At 43.1% G+C, this 17,403-nt stretch overlaps 1 protein-coding gene across 11 annotated transcripts in view; it reads right to left on the bottom strand.

Moving 5' to 3' along the window:
- The window catches only part of LOC139754027 (discoidin domain-containing receptor tyrosine kinase B-like), a 466,979-nt gene that overhangs the window by 393,473 nt on the left and 56,103 nt on the right, over nt 1-17,403 (bottom strand). For 4 of the 11 annotated variants that reach the window (XM_071671021.1, XM_071671002.1, XM_071671040.1 and 1 more), the window contains one exon: nt 994-1,208. The exons of the other annotated variants lie outside the window; for them this stretch is intronic. The gene's annotated coding sequence lies outside the window, so the exon portion shown is untranslated. The remainder of the gene's footprint in view (nt 1-993; nt 1,209-17,403) is intronic. 11 annotated transcript variants of the gene reach the window in all.

Raw genomic sequence — 17,403 nt, 5'->3', positions numbered from 1 at the left:
TTGGAAACATTTTCGCTCTCGAATTTTCCTAAGGGTGGGAAGGATGGACACTGGCAGTTACGGTATGAACTTTTATTTTCTACAACAGTACAGACTGCAGGGTTTATCGTTACGTTGTTTCCCGTTACAAACAGACCTACCATTTTCACTGCCGATTCACAGACTTATTTAGGCTTGTTTTCAGAATATAATACGTATATGCATGTGTATGTGGGAGGGGTGGGCCATTCCTCGTCTATTTCCTTGCGCTACCTCGCTAACGCGGGAGACGGCGATTATATATATATATATATATATATATATATATATATATATATATATATATATATATATATATTTTTTTTTTTTTTTTTTTTCTTTTTACTATTTGCCATCTCCCGCGTTAGCAAGGTAGCGTTAAGAACAGAGGACAGAGCCTTTGAAGGAAATCCTCACTTGGCCCCCTTCTCTGTTCCTTCTTTTGGAAATTTAAAAACGAGAAGGGAGGATTTCCAGCCCCCCGCTCCCTTCCCTTTTAGTCGCCTTCTACGACACGCAGGGAATACGTGGGAAGTATCCTTTCTCCCCTATCCCCAGGAATATAATATATATATATATATATATATATATATATATATATATATATATATATATATATATATATATATATAATGGCTTTTCAGTTAGGTCTTGGAATTCTCTGGTGTATAATTACTCATAGAAATTCAATTCAATTGATCGCGAGACACCTGCCATACACAAGACCTTAGACTGTCATCTTAGTATGTTTCAGAGACAATCTTTCCCTTAATTACATACGCTCTATTGAAGGCAGGAGTGCTAACGTTCAGCCGAGAAGCAGAAGAAAAAAAAAAAAGAAACTAGAAGGTGATCTGACATTGATACCAGTCTGTCTTGGTGGACCATGTGTGGTTTGGACGAAGCTGACTGGCGGGGTGCACTCAAGGTTGAGGCAATAAGACACCATTAAAGCTGTGAAATCACTCACCTTACCTTCGCTATTACCTTCAAGGCACCGTAAACATCACCTATTCGTACATCCTTGTAGAGTCTGGAGACGCAACCCGTGATATTTTCCAATATGCTGGTTCGCATTATCTTCACAAGGAAAAGACCTTGCCAGGGTTGTGGGTTATCATCACCGTCCAGCCAATGGGATTCCTCCAACGATGCTGTTGTTCTAAGACTCTCAGCTGTTTATAACGTTACTGGAATCATGGAAATCATGTCAGTGACAGATGTACGAAGGTAAACGTTTGAGACATCTAGACTAAAACTGACCCAAACATCCTAGTACACTGGAAATACAAGTTCCTAATGTGATTATCGTATTAATGGCATCCCTCAGACATTGCGTCTGACCAGCAACCTCGAAAATGGTAACTTACACGAACAGGAAATGTATACGAGGCTCCATTATAAATATCAATTACCTATGATCACAAAAAAATTTTCAAAAGTCATGGTACATGATCTTTCATGAGGCAAATAGATCTTTAATCATCATGTGATACAGCAAAGATCACTTAGATGGCAAGATGAAGGTCATTCAATATAGGGATTGAGAGATATATCTAAAGTATTCATCCGACGGGATGATTCGTTTTGGTCAACTGAAAAATAACTGCGGTATAGATCTTCGTTTATTCCTTGCATGACTACATTGTGTGTGTGTGTGTGTGTGTGTGTGTGTGTGTGTGTGTGTGTGTGTGTGTGTTGCTAACCTCTGCCAGATACACGAGGATTACTTTTCATTAAAATTCAAAGCAGGTACTGCTAATAAGTGGGGTATATTATACAATGCCTCTTTCAACACGGGTCTTGCAAATGAGGTACATTATACAATGCCTGTTTCGATACTGCTTTTGCAATCGCTAATAATGATACCTTGAATTTCACAATACTGAAATTAACACGCGATACTTTTCAGGGTAAAATCCTCCAATTATTATCTCTTCTCAGTGACGTAAAAAATGTTCCCTCCAGACGTGCGCCACCTACCGTGAATACGAGTGCTAACGGTGATTCAAGCCTGGCCCCTTCGATAGCCCGTCGCTCCCTCTCTACCACTAGCACGCGCAGCATTCTATCGTAAACTCCAACCTACTCGGACAGTTGGAATGAAAAATATTTTGTTCCTTTACACAAACTATCTCCAGTTACTTGATAGTGGAGAGGAGAGAAGAAAGCACATAGGTAGACGTATGGTTAGAATACTGAACCATCACCATTGTTGTATACCACATCTCGACTCAAACAGAACAGTAATGTCTTTAAACATCAGTTGCTGCAACGAAGACCTGTTCTCTCAGTTTCAGAATGGCATAGTCAATTCTGTCTGTGTTTGAACAAACTTCAAGACTCGATATCAGGCGGGCCAGTCAAGCAGCCACCAAGAGCTGCCAACATTCCCGCCTGTCGCCCCAGATGTGCACCACAATTCCTTAATTTAAATCGACTCCAAGAATTCAAAGACCCCAGCTTTATATATATATATATATATATATATATATATATATATATATATATATATATATATATATATATATATATATATATAATATTACGGTCCCTATCTGTTGAGCTTTTATCAAATTTTCCTGCGGGCGTTGTATAATGGAGGCGGTCAAGGTGATAAATGAAATACTGGACCAACATCCTTCACTTGTCCGTGGCCGCTGTCAGCACGCCCCCTTGACGAGGCTTGCCTGGCCTCTCCAGGCGTGACAGCTCTTCCAGGTATCTCCTCCTCCTGTACCATCAGCCTTTACACAATCTTTTCTGTCTGTATTTTGGGAATACAAACAAAGGTTCAACGTGAACCAACTTCCGCTGGAGTATACCCTGATGATGGGAGAAAGACAAGAGACTTCCACGCCTGATCCCTGGGTATAATGATGATGGGAGCAAGACAGGAGTACCACGCCTTATCCTTGGAAATAAATGATGATGGGAGCAAGACAATACTACCACGACTGTTTAACGGTAACAATGATGATGGTAGAAAGACATAACTACCATAGTTGATCCCTGGGAATAATGATGATGATTCTTTTGTGATAGAAACCAAAGAAGTCAGTAGTCATCGAAAAATTTCAGCACTTCTTTGGCAGTCGTTTGCCATCCACGGGACGGAGTAAACTGGGGCGGTGTGGAGGGAGGTAACATTTTGTCAATGAACTGAACCAACCAAAACACACACACAAAAAAAATAAGAAATCTATGTTATAGTTCCGTGACATACAATCCCGCACAAGACAATCTCTCGTGTCTATAAATCGTTTAACATTGATTTTTTCTACATCACAGTATATATATATATATATATATATATATATATATATATATATATATATATATATATATATATATATATATATATATTGGTCTTTACCTCTTCACTATCCTCACATCCTGGAATGATAAGGCTCATCTCACCAACTCCAGTTATGGAAAGAAATCACAAGCCACAACCCCCCCAGACCTTCCCTTAAACCACTTGTGAATCTTATGTCCGTCATGTTGTCTCTACTCCGAGACATTCTCTACCCAAACGAAACTCCTGATTCAAACGACACTCGACGCTCCTTCCTCTTCCAGCTCTGACGACAAAATGCCAGAATTCAGCCCCAGTCCCTCTCACTCTATTCATACTCTCTGATCCCAGCCACCCGTATAAAGGGTCGTGGCTCCTGCGTCCCATCGCGTTAAAAAAAAAAAACACACCATCGTCATTCGATCATCCTCAACGTGAGAGCGTCTGTCATACCAGAGACAACTGCCGCCTTCAACGACGTTACCCGACACACAATAATAAAGGGTCTCGACCGGGCTATTCCACTCAAGATCTCTCCACAACAATCACCCTACTTCTGCTCAACGAGCTTTTGGTGAAACTTCTCTTGTGGCTGTAAATGCCTTGGAACCCCCTCGACAAAGTTGGACACCAGGTTCCTCTTCTCAAGAGTCCCTACTCCTTCCTTAACCTTCTGGACTTTACTCTCAGCTGTCGAACTGCAGAGAAAGGCACTCTGTTCACTCATTATCGAACTTCCCTCAGGAGTCTACGCTTATTCTAACCTCCAGGACCTTACCTGCTTCTCATCAAAGTGCTCCTCATCGTCCTTTAGGCTTCCATTCTCGGTTCGTGTTCCACAACCACCAGTCTCTTACGCTGTAACCGAGTATGCTTTTAACACAGACTAAGTCAACTTTCTTCCAACACTGAATTTGCATAGATTTTTTTTTTATCTTTTCGTATTCTTTAAATTATTCATTTCGGAGAAATTCGTGATGGTTTCTACGATACTTAAAGCGCCAGTTTGTACGTTCCTTTACTTTTTGTTCGCTTATGTTTGTTAGGTAAGATAAGGGTTTAGAACCACGACTATGAATTAAAATTTTTGGAACCCTCTAGACTCGGTGAAAACAACACAATCAGCAGAAGCAGGGTGTACAAGCAAAGCCTAACGTGTTTCTGCACGCGAATGGCTTTTTACTCTCCAACAGGCTGTGAGCGTTGCTCTAAACCAAAAGCTGACTTATCTCTGTATGAGAAGCCTCCAGCACCTGCGAGCTGACCAGAAGCAGCACAGCTGGGGTGTTCTAATTAAGGTACAGTGTTCTACATGATGAAGTGTGGCGCCCATCACTGGCACAGTGTTCAGCATACTTCACTAGCACAGCCTAGTCGCTCCCGATCCATTATTTCTGTAGTGCAAATACCACTGCGCCATTATACTCTGACACATTGTAAATGTACAACACATGAACACATCTACCTTCTCTGGGAGCCAGGATAGACTAATCATAATACTAGTCATTGCTGATAATGATGACATGCTTTTCATTAATCCTTTTCAAAAGCATTCCTCATTACAGAGTATATATATATATATATATATATATATATATATATATATATATATATATATATATATATATATATTATCCCTGGGGATAGGGGAGAAAGAATACTTCCCACGTATTCCCTGCGTGTCGTAGAAGGCGACTAAAAGGGAAGGGAGCGGGGGGCTGGAAATCCTCCCCTCTCATTTTTTTTTTTTCCAAAAAAAGGAACAGAGAAGGGGGCCAGGTGAGGATATTCCCTCAAAGGCCCAGTCCTCTGTTCTTAACGCTACCTCGCTAATGCGGGAAATAGCGAATAGTCTGAAAGAAAGAAAGAAATATATATATATATATATATATATATATATATATATATATATATATATATATATATATATATATATATATTCTCCTTGGTATTATAAATTCTTAATATCAAAGTTCATTCTGCAGGCTGAGTATTACTCGTTTCTAGGACAATAAGTTTCATTGATTTTCCTGATAGTTTATCACAGTTTACTATGATAGTTTTACTACTGTTTCCGTTGCGATTACAAGGAAAAAACAATGCGTTTTACCCAGTTTTGGATAATACAGATTAAGTATAGATTCATAAAGGAATACACCGACGTTAGATCTGAAGTGCGCATCTCTGACTTACTATTCATAGGTTCCCACAGGTACTGACAAAAATGAATCCCAGATCTTCCTGTGACAGACTTTAATCCTCTCTGACAACCAAAACGAAACCCTTGTAACCTCTAACCTCCCTTTGTTGACGAACCTCCACCACAGAATACCTTAAACTTTGCATCAGAATCAAAACGAAATACGATTCACATTTTATATATTTACCATAATCAAAACCCTGATATGAACTTGCAGATTAATCTCTTCAAATGACTATATTCAAAACAATATATAAGTAACGTGAAACTAAATCTATATACAGTAACCATCGCTATAGTGCCTGCATTACGAAAAGACAGAAACGTAAACATCTATTGTACCACAGTTTTTGAAATTGAAATCCTTACCGCAGCCGCCATTTGCCAATATGGTTTGGTTGCATCAGAAAATAGTGTTTACATATATCGTCATTACACAGTGTATTATGCCTTATATATTACACGACCACAATCATGTCTGTAACTGTACTAAGTTTCTAAGCAAGTTGCTCCCCCAGAATTAGTCAGCGATAGATGGCCATTGTGCCCATGGCGTGATAGGCTAGGCAAACTTGTACATATCATCAACGTAGGAAAATAAACGTCAGTGGCTGAAGTGGAGATGTCAATATAAACCTCAAAACATCACAAACATCAATACTCCGGTCATTATCAGCATTCAGCTTCTTCATTCTAGCCACACGACCTACTACTTCCTCGTCAACACAATGCTGATAACGTATGACGATTGCCCTTTATGCAACACCTTCAGTTACTCTACACTTGCAGAGTTGTGCTCAGGCAAGCCTATCATTGGATATTGCCAGCAACACACAAACTTTTATCACCTCCGTTTGCAACCTGGGAGCTGGAGACATCAAATGTCACAGCTATTTCACTTTAAATATATATATATATATATATATATATATATATATATATATATATATATATATATATATATATATATATATATATATATATATCGTGTGTGTGTGTGTGTTACTGTTAGTAATGAAGCAAAATATGAGTTACATAGTTACGTTCCATTAATGTTAGCACCGTTGTTGTCAGCTCCATGACTTGCCAACGAACACACACACACACACACAACCACGGGGGTTCCCCGTCTCTCCTCTCGTCGACTGAAACTTTTTTCGACAGGTTTAAGGAAGTCTTCAGGTCTGTTTCGAGGCAACATGCTTCAGTGCCTCCAAAGCACTCCACCATAAAACAGGTGCGAGTGTTCTTAGGTTTAAGATGACTAGTATTGATTTCTTTAAGAAAAGAAAAAGAACTGGGATCAATTGGAATCAGGAACTATAGTGAAGTTTAAAAGTACCTTAAAGGAAACAGTACGAAAAAGCTATTGGCTTTACAGCCAGTTTCCAATCTACATATATTACAGACGCCTTACACACTCGCTCATCATGGATAGAATGCTTCAGTAAGTTCGGCGGTAAAATGTCTCATAAAACTAACAATTTTCCTCCCATTTATCCCCTTAAAAACTACAACTTGTACTCTGTTCTCATACCCAGCCTTTACATTTTTCAAACTCGCCAAACACTATCAAAATATTTGGCATTCTTTTCGTGCCTGACAATGTTTACATTCTCCATTGCTCTTTACCGTTTAGGAAAATAAGATAATGTTTGTCCGTGGTGACGTAGCACACTGTTGGCACAGCGTGGGGGGCCTCTGTGTCGCACTTCATGAGCACATCCACTCTCCTGAGCACGACCCAGCCTCCCGCCCAGAACAACTCTCACTCACCCTCCTCCTTGCTTATTCACCTGATGCCTCACACACACACACACACACACACACACACACACACACACACACACACACACACGGGTAAAGCCCCACACCCTCCTCCCCTTGCCAAACTCTTTGGAAACACTGAAATATAAAAAGCTGATAAAAAGAGGTCAAGAAGTTCCGCCTTAAAGAAAATGGGGGACACACACACACACACACACACACACACACACACACACACACACACACACACACACACCGAAATGAAACATCTGTACAAACAATTACAAAGATTGTTTACTTCGAGACACTAAAGGGGTTTTCCATGGAAGGCTTGCGTCGTCGCCTGCAGTGTACAGCAGTTCCTGGCTAGTGAAATACGAATGGGTGGAAATAATGTTTGGAAAGTATCAGTTTGTATTAAGGGCCACGGCTGAAGGTAGGATTTTTCCTCAAGTTATGAGCCATGTTAAGGTCTTGTTTGAACCATATTATTAAGGTCATAACTCCGGCAGAAATTCACAGCAGAGTGGCATTCATTAGATGCTGGGAAAGCGACTACATAATATAGTTAAGACAGCGTCAGACCTCCTCACCATTACGCGTCAAGACAAACGTATGCTCACTAAACCCCGGACGGATGGACGGATGGACGGAGATGGACGGACGGGCGGACGGACGGACGGACGGACAGAACAATTCATAAGTGCCTGCCACGCTACCCCCCCCCCCCCCCCCAAAGAAAAAAAATTAAAAACAAATATAAAAAAATATATATATATAAAAAAATAATGAATCCCCCAAGAAAAAAAAAAAAAGGAATTGAAGGGGAGAAAATTGACAGTCGGGGCAAAGTCAAGGATTCGGAATACGAAATTAGCATTAACTTTAAAAGGTACAATAAAGTTGTATGCATAGATATTAGGATACTGTCAGGGGTAATCAAGTGGACAGGGTATTACGGGGAGAGAGAGAGAGAGAGAGAGAGAGAGAGAGAGAGAGAGAGAGAGAGAGAGAGAGAGAGAGAGAGAGAGAGAGGACCGTCGGCTGGAGGAGGTTCCGCTTCCCGACTCAAAAAGAAAATATATGAAGAAAGCTCCCGCTGGTGTTGCTCTATTCTGGCGTCACAACACCAACCTCCTGCAACATACTGCAACACAAAACATGGCTCATGCAAATTATGCGACCTGTTACCTTCGTATCAAGGATGGGGTCCGGGGTTATGCTTTTTTGAAACAAGCTCTGGAGTTTCCAGAGGCGGGCTAAATGTAGCCTAATTGCACCAAGCTTGAGCGTAACCTGCAGCAAGCTTAACTTACCTGAGAAAGCGGGGGAGCTGGCTTTGGCTTAAACTGCGACAGCTTTTGGATTCCCAGACTAAGCCAAGAGGTGAAAGCTTTGAAAAAGCCACCATCAGGCTTTAGGCCATTCATCTGTAAGCTTTAGCCCACCCAGCAGTAAGCTTAAGCCTATCGTATAAAAAATTGTAGTCCACCTATAATTAGCCTTTGACCACTAACTGTCACGCTTTGGACCATCTCTAACATCAAGCTTAGATATACCTGGGAGCAACGTTTCACTTACATGATGATGACAAGCTTTAACCCATCCTACACTAAGCTTTGGCCATCTACTCGTAAGAGCAAGCTTTAAACAACAATGTAACAATATCCTACCCAGTGTCAAGCTTATGTTCGCAAAGTATTAAGCTTTGCCCCCATATATCTTTAATCTGTAACACACCAACTGATAAGCTTTCGTCCTATCAGTATCAAACTTATGTCCACCTATACGATAGCTTTGGTCCACTCAAATATAACTTTACCTTATCCCAACGGAAAGCTGTGGCCAAGTACTAGCAAGCTTTGGTCCACCAAACAATGATGATTTGACTATTACCAGGAAAATTTCATTCATCTAACACTTTAACCTTTGGCCCAGCCACCGCCACAAACAAGCGACTTAATAAGCAATTTTCATCGGTGATAAAAAAAAAATTGACCTTCAAAATTCTATGTTATGAGCGTTAAATCTCAAAATTCCTATGGGGCAGTAAAGTGCTCTTATCAACAATCATCAGCGTATCTAAAGAACACTGTATGTCCGACTTCCCCAGCTCATGAGAACTGCTTAATAACCCTTACCATCAAAGAAACTCGCAATACTAACTTTCGAACTTAACTATGAAAGAATATCAGAAATTAAATTCTTAATGACGGTACCAAATATAGTTTCACTTCATTAATTACAATCATTCATCAATATGTAAGATAAGCAATACGATGCAAACCACACGTAAAAATAGTAACTATAGTCAAAGAAACATTAATAAAACGCCCACACAAATACGATATGGAATGTGTGATAACGCGGACAACATGAAACTGATTGACGATATATAGATAAATGTACTGTGTGTGTATGTGTGTGTGTGTGTGTGTGTGTGTGTGTGTGTGTGTGTGATAATTACTAATAGCACTGCCACTAGTGGTACAGTCGTCGACGTAATTCCATCCGCCAGATCCGTCCATCAGGTGAGGAGCAGGACGGTGGCGATGGCTCCTCGGAAGCTGACAAGACCTGACGACACTCACTGGGGAAGTGCGGTGGGGTAGGTGAGTGGCGATAGCTTGTCTAGCGCGGTGGCATGACAGAGGAAAGAGTCTGTTGTATGGCAGAGACTTGAGGACGACGATGATACAAGCTACAAATCCGAGATCTCGACAGACATGGAACACCCCTGGTGCCCCTCGAAGCCTCAAAGCACTCAGAGAGGAGGCTCCAGCCATCCACCGAAGCACATAGTGAACAATGTTTAGCTTAGCTTAGTGAATCAAAAACCTAAAGGTACAGCAGGAATACATACACATCCCCGGTCTGCCGAGGGTATATAAATCAGGCGCCACAAGCACGTTTCCAGGTAATCAACATGCATAATAAAAATTACCTCGTACACCTGTACACACTTCAGTCCTCTTTGCCACTTTACGCTATCCCTTTCCCTATCCCACCTCTTCTTCCTCTCCTCTAACCACCCTATAAAGAAAATGGGTGTGGGCGTGTGAGTGAGGAGTGTGGTAGTGTAGGCGTGTGGAAAGAGCGGGGTGGGCGTGTCCCTAGGGCCAACCAGAGCCCCAGGCTTCCCCCAACCCAACGCCCATCCTTCCCCCCGCCGCCCGTGTACACAAATTCCCGGCTGTGAATAAGCAGGCAGCGTCGGGAGGGGGATAACTTAAGCGAGGTGCGGAATATCTTAAGGAATCCAGCCAACCAGTATATCCAAGACGAGGGAACACACCGCGAATTTTGACGAGAGGCGACGGTTGCAGGTTAATTTCCAAGACACAAGACGGAGTTATTGTAATGTAGATGGTGAATTGTGAGAAAGGAGTAGCCGTGCGGGCGATGGAAGGGTGTGGGGAAGAAGTGGCTCCGAGGGGAGGGAGTGAGGAAGGAGGAACGACAGGGAGGCAGGAGAAAGTGATGGAGGAATGTGGGGAGGGAATATTCCCAATGGATGAAGAGAGTGATGGAGGAGTGTGAGGGAGAGGGAACCCCCTAAGGAGGGAATGATGGAGGATTGTGGCAGAGAATAGCCACCGAGTGAGGGAAGTAGTGATGGAATAGTATATAACAAGCGGTGGTGACCCAGGCGGGCTTGGCCCCGACATTACCATATAGATGTGCTCCATCCCGCCGCACGTGGCGCACTCTCTTCTCTATTACTGACACGCGCCCCTCCCTCCCTCTACACCTCCTGCCTTACTCTCATTACCCCAGCTATCCTCCATACTATCTACCCTCCATCACTCCTCCATGCTGCCCAACCTCCATCACTCCTTCACGCTGCCCAACCTCCATCACTCCTTCAAGCTGCCCAACCTCCATCACTGCTTCATGCTTGTGCAGTAGTTCTGAGGCTTCACCAGCCTCTCATGCAGCAGTTCTGAGGCTTCACCAACCTCTCATACAGTAATTCTGAGGCTTCAGCAACCTTCCATGCAGCAGTTCTGAGGCTTCACCAACCTCTCATACAGTAATTCTGAGGCTTCACTAACCTCCCATGCAGCAGTTCTGAGGCTTCACTAACCTCCCATGCAGCAGTTCTGAGGCTTCACCAGCCTCTCATGCAGCAGTTCTGAGGCTTCACCAACCTCTCATACAGTAATTCTGAGGCTCCACTAACCTCCCATGCAGCAGTTCTGAGGCTTCACCAGCCTCTCATGCAGTAATTCTGAGGCTTCAGCAACATTCCATGCAGCAGTCCTGAGGCTTCACCAACCTTTCATGCATGCAGCAGTCCTGAGGCTTCACCAGGGAGGGAGTCGTCAATAGCTCGGTGGTTCGGCACAAAACTTTCAATACCAACTCAGACTCTGTTGAGGATTTTATGCCTCTTCTTTCCAATAAGTTGGGTTTACGTTTCACAGCGCTGGGCAGACGGGCGTGATGACTGACACCCTGGGAGCTGGCACACACACACACACTCTCTCTCTCTCTCTCTCTCTCTCTCTCTCTCTCTCTCTCTCTCTCTCTCTCTCTCTCTCGTTCGTTGCAGGTGGTAGTGGTGATGGTGGGCAGCCAACCACTCACCAGGCGAGGGGAGTATATCATATCCGCCTGGGTGTAGGTAGGGTTAGTGACGGCCGCGGTATAAGCCAGCACTTCAGTGGCTGTCAAGTCTCACTCCTTTCGCCTAGGTTGCTATCTTTCCCTGCCTGAGTCACCCACACGCGGGCTACTGGCTTCCAGGCTGTAAACATTCAACTCCTCCAACTCATGCATAACATCTGATTAACTAGCAGCCTGCACAACCTGTTCCTCATAAACACCAGATTGTCCTGCGGTGAGCGCTGCGCGATCTACCGCTTCCTTTCGGCCAAATCTGGTTGTAAGGACTTGTAAGTAACAAAGTACCCTCTCTTGGTGGAGACCTGGCGTATATATACCTATACGTTCCTCTATATCATCACCGCGTGTATGCCACTCTGCACTACTATCGTCATCAGTGTATCTCTGACCTCATAATCCTCCTCACTGGTTTGATGGACATGTTAGAAAGGTTTTCTTGCTGACCACTACATCTGTCTCAAGGTTCTCAGTTAACCGTTGTTTATCCGCAAATCTCAGAGTCGATGCAGCTTGACGTCAAAGTTACCAATGCACTAACATACATATACAACCAAAAACCACAATATTCCCTTTATCTAAGATGAATACACACTATCCCATTATCCAAGTACACACTGTCCTTTTATCTAAGATAAATACGCACTATCCCATTATCCAAGTACACACTATCCCTTTATCTAAGATAAATACGTACTATTCCATTATCCAAGTACACTATCCCTTTATCTAAGATAAATACGTACTATTCCATTATCCAAGTACACACTGTCCCTTTATCGAAGATAAATACGCACTATCCCCTTTAAGTAATCAAAGACTTAAATAAACAGAACTGAAAAGAAAATGAAAATTCTCTGTTGTAATAATTTCCAAGTCAAATGATGAATCAGTTTCCTTCTCACTGGTATGATGGTTGACGGAGAGTGGAGTAGCCATCAGAGTCGTATTTCTGGCAAGCTGTGTGGATAGAGGCAAGTCCACCCACAACTCACCTAGTGGAGGGCACAGTAACCCCTGCAGGACAGAGAAAGACCAAGTATCATCAATGTAGCGACAACGGAATCAGAAATTACATCTCTATACACAAGGTGTCTTTACTAAGACTCTTCTACCCTTGCAACTGCAGTAGGTATTATAATATCTTATAGTTTCACCCTAGAACACCTTCCTTCTAGAATCTATGATAGACTAACTCGCAAAACACGAAATCCACCGACTGCTTTAAAAGGACAGTTTCGGGTCCATCCATAACCCAGGATATTGTTACATAGTATCACACACATGAACCAAGCGGTATCGACCCGAGGGTCAGCCTTGCCCAGACGATATTGACACTAAGAAGTTAATCATGTACGACACTGTTGACATATGTCATCGCGTCCTTGGATTGTTTTTACTAACCTCACGATACGAAACTCAATGTACCTGATATCTTGCGTCATCACAGACAACCTCAGTGGGGTCCAGTCGTCTGTTGGCGATTCCTTTGTATTCTTCTTTAAATGATGCCAGAAAGGAACTGTAAGATGTACTTGAATCCACGACCCTAAAAAGAAATGAAATTTGATCTTGAACACCAGCATGAGTGAGCCTGGCCTTCCCTGAACCTATCAACCGTCGTGTGAGCCTCACTGTGGTTGTGTGAGCCTAAGATTGGTTATGGGAACCTTACTTTATTACCCCAGTCCATTTTGCCACCGAGGGCAGGCTCAGATACGAAGCCATTACTGCTGGCAGCCAACCCTATGTGTCAGATATGGCGACCAAGATAGCCTGGAAGCTGAGGTCAGCCACTTCCCTCATCTCCGTAAAAAGTGATTCTTCCAAGACGGACACTTGGCCTCCTGTAAAAGCAACGATATACATATCTACATTCGACAGAGACCTCAAACGTGTGCTTCGACGGGGTATAGGCAAGGAAACTCAACATCACGGTGGGTTCAATACATAAGGAGGAGGCAGTGTGGAACACAATATAACGTGGGGTCCGACAGACGAGTGTCTAGAACAACACATGTTGCTGTTAAACACAGAACGGAACAAACAAGCCTATTTCTCCTGGTAAAACCCTTGAACATGACGGTGCGACACTTGAACATGAAAGTGCAACCTTTACGTACGACGGATTGACCTCTGACCTGACTCTTAAGGTTAAGATCGAACGTCACCTCATCATACATACACAAGAGTTGCTCCGTCGCCCTCACGGAGGTGATGAAACACAACTGCAAAGTGAGGAGCCATATCTGTACGTGCAAGTTGGCGCATTTACACACGAGGGTAGTTATGTGTCAGGTCAGGGTCATGCGGTAGTGCCAACCACCATAAGTGAAGGTCAGAGTAAGAAGGATCGTTGAGAGGAAGCACAGGAGTGAGGTCAAGGAAGATTAACTTACAGGACAAACTGGGTGAGCAGTGGTGTCGACCCAACTGTACAGTGTTCCGCTACAACTCCTCCCTCAGCCAGAGGACAAAACCCACCCGGTAAACCTTCATATTCAGCCCCGAGGGTTCCACAGTCCTTCACATTTCAAGTAGTCACTGGGGAAAATAATAAAAGAGACGCGACACTAAATGATTAACCTTTTTTTAATAATGTGTAGACTGTCTTAAGAGGCCATATGTAACCGGTTACTCAGCTCTTGTCCATTGAAAATAGGCATTTGACTCTATCCATTCAGTTACAAAAAGATAACTCAAGATAAGGCAAATACGGTATGTAGTTTCATACTGATCATACTGGATGATATCTAAAGCCGATACTGTGAATGTATTTTTTGGCATCACTGGGCCGAGCGGCGAGGAGGAGCCCGCCACCCTCTGCAGCTTTGCGGGTTAAGAGCCGCTTTACCTCAGTTCATTTTTAAAGTTTTAACCTGCCTGTTCTCCCTGGGGAGCGATCCACCAGTTGTCTTACACCCGGCTCCCTGGTGCTGGCAGAACAAAGGCAATCACGGTATTAAATTACCAAAGCCTTCCCTCTTCCCACCCTCCGGCCGAGAATCGATCTCAGGTCCTCTCTCTCTCCCTCTCTCTCACCAGCGAGGCGAGCGCGTTAACTATTATGCGATGAATTCTGCATACATCCCGAGATGGAGAGACCCTAGTGTTTCCTGGCGTGAGGCAAGGATAGAAGGGTACGCTCTCATGCAAGAACATCCGAGCGTAAGGTAATGTAGCTGCTGCCTCCTCCTCTTCTTCCTCCTCCTCCTCTACACTGGAGGAACATAGGGAAGGAGCAAGACTGTAAAGCAAGGATCAGTGCCTCCTCTACACATCCATATGCGTTGGGTAAAGGCCGTCTCAAGCAACGTGATCATGGTCCACAGACCTAAGGGACAAGCGGATGGAAAGGCACCCCCGGTATGTGAACAGTAATTCATACGAAGGCGATTAAGGCCACTGTTGATATGGAACAGCTGCTCATATGATGAAAAGAATAAATGCATGCGTAAATTTCATGAGCCACTTGGTTACTCTTCATAAGACGTTGTTTATATTGCTGGATGGACGGGTATCCTACCGCAAAGAAATTGACAGACATAACCCTTCGGTCGCATGGTCCAAGAAGCAAAAATGGAGCCGAAATGCTTTGCTTGGAGGTTGCTGAAGAATATATTACTGGTGGCAGGCGAGGCGGTAAGAGGAAGCGGAAGGTCAGAGTCTGGAAACAAAAGAGCAGCACACTGGAAATGCGTTACAAAGATGGATGATGATAAAAGTAAAGCTTGGAGAAAGAATTTAATGCTTCATGACGAAATTATGAAAGTCAAGCTTAGGCATAAAAGGCTTTTTAAATGCAAATAAAAGAAAAAAGAATTGGAATCTGGAAAGATAAGTATAAATTAATGGGATAACCAGCTATTCTGGAGGGGGGAGGGGACAATGACAGAAAAAGACCTATGTGAAGAAGGAAAGAGTGTAAAACATGGGAGATCAGAAACTGTGAGACAGAATGAAGATAACAACGCGAGATGGAATGAAAACTTCAAGAAACCTTACTATTTATACACAAAAGGATGTACCCTGGAAGCCACGAGGAGCCCGGAATAACTGGAGAGTAAAAGACATTCCAGAGGAAAGAGAGATACACCGCCTCATCAAACAACAATGAAGATCAAGAGTGAATGAGGCAGTGCGTGAGGAGGTAAAGAGTGGCGGTGTTGAAACAGCATCTAAACCGGCGAGTGCGAGTGGATGATGGTATGGAATCCTATATATATGTCTCACGTCACAACACAAAATGTAATTTCAACTTATAAACAGCCAGTAATACATAATGGTGGAATGTACACGGTCATGGGGCACTGGAGTCTAAATGAACATGGAACAAAAAACTGGTGACAAATGTACTGTGATGAATTGATATATACAGTGGTGAGTGATACGCATTAGTATAACATACAGTGATCAGTCATACGCTGTAGTAGAACAAACAACAGTAGGGTATTTGATTTGGTTAGTCATGAATATGACAGATATACACAGCGCTGGGGCATACACAGTGCTGGGTCATACGTACTGCTGGCTCATACAGAGTACTGAGACATACATAGAGCGGGTCATACACACTAGTGGGACATACCCAGTGGCCGGTCATATACAATCCTGGGGACATACACAGTGGCAGGTCATACACGCTGATAGTCTATAAAGTAAGAGTCATACATTCTGGTGAAGCATGGTCACTGCTTGTACACACACACACTCACACTCTCTCTCTCTCTCTCTCTCTCTCTCTCTCTCTCTCTCTCTCTCTCTCTCTCTCTCTCTCTCTCACACGTCTCCCAGAACACCATAAAATTGATGCCTTAGCCAAACTTGCCCAGGATACACACGACCGAAGACAAATTTCTGCAGTCAAACACAAGTTTAAAAAAAGCTGAAGCATGGAACGAATAAGTTGATGTGTCCGAAGTAGGTGGAAGAATGCACGCAGACAAGATCCACTGTTCATCATAAAGATGTGCATCCAATAAAACAGGTGCATGGAGAGGGGCAAGAAGACCAGCACATTACGACAGGTCACTGCTACAGTAATACTGGGTTTGTGATATTACTGGCGCTTCAGCTTCTTTGGAAATGTTAATAACAATATGGACTGTAAAACTGTGCGGGCAGAAATATGAAGAGACACCTGAGCGACAATTCTCACATTACAAGAAACTGAACCTCTTTGAGACAGGACGTCACCAACCGTGCCAGAGATGGTACAACACCACCTTTTCGTTCATGGTAAGATACCTAAATAAAGTTCTATGAATGTATCCAATTCTCGAATCTTGTAAACGAGTCTGATATCAAGAAACACTAAGGTAATGAACTAACTTTCTACCATGTAATGTCACAATCGTCTGGCCACTGGTCTCACAAAGACCCCCCTCCCCCCCCCCCCCAAAGGGACCTCAGTAAATCCTTTTGGGCCACCGCTCACAGGATGAGCGTGGCCGACATGATAAATTAACCGCTCTCACCAGCAAAACCGAAACTG

The sequence above is a fragment of the Panulirus ornatus genome, chromosome 2, assembly GCF_036320965.1.
Source record: "Panulirus ornatus isolate Po-2019 chromosome 2, ASM3632096v1, whole genome shotgun sequence".
Lineage (NCBI taxonomy): Eukaryota > Metazoa > Arthropoda > Malacostraca > Decapoda > Palinuridae > Panulirus > Panulirus ornatus.
This window is presented reverse-complemented; position numbering and strand designations above follow the sequence as displayed.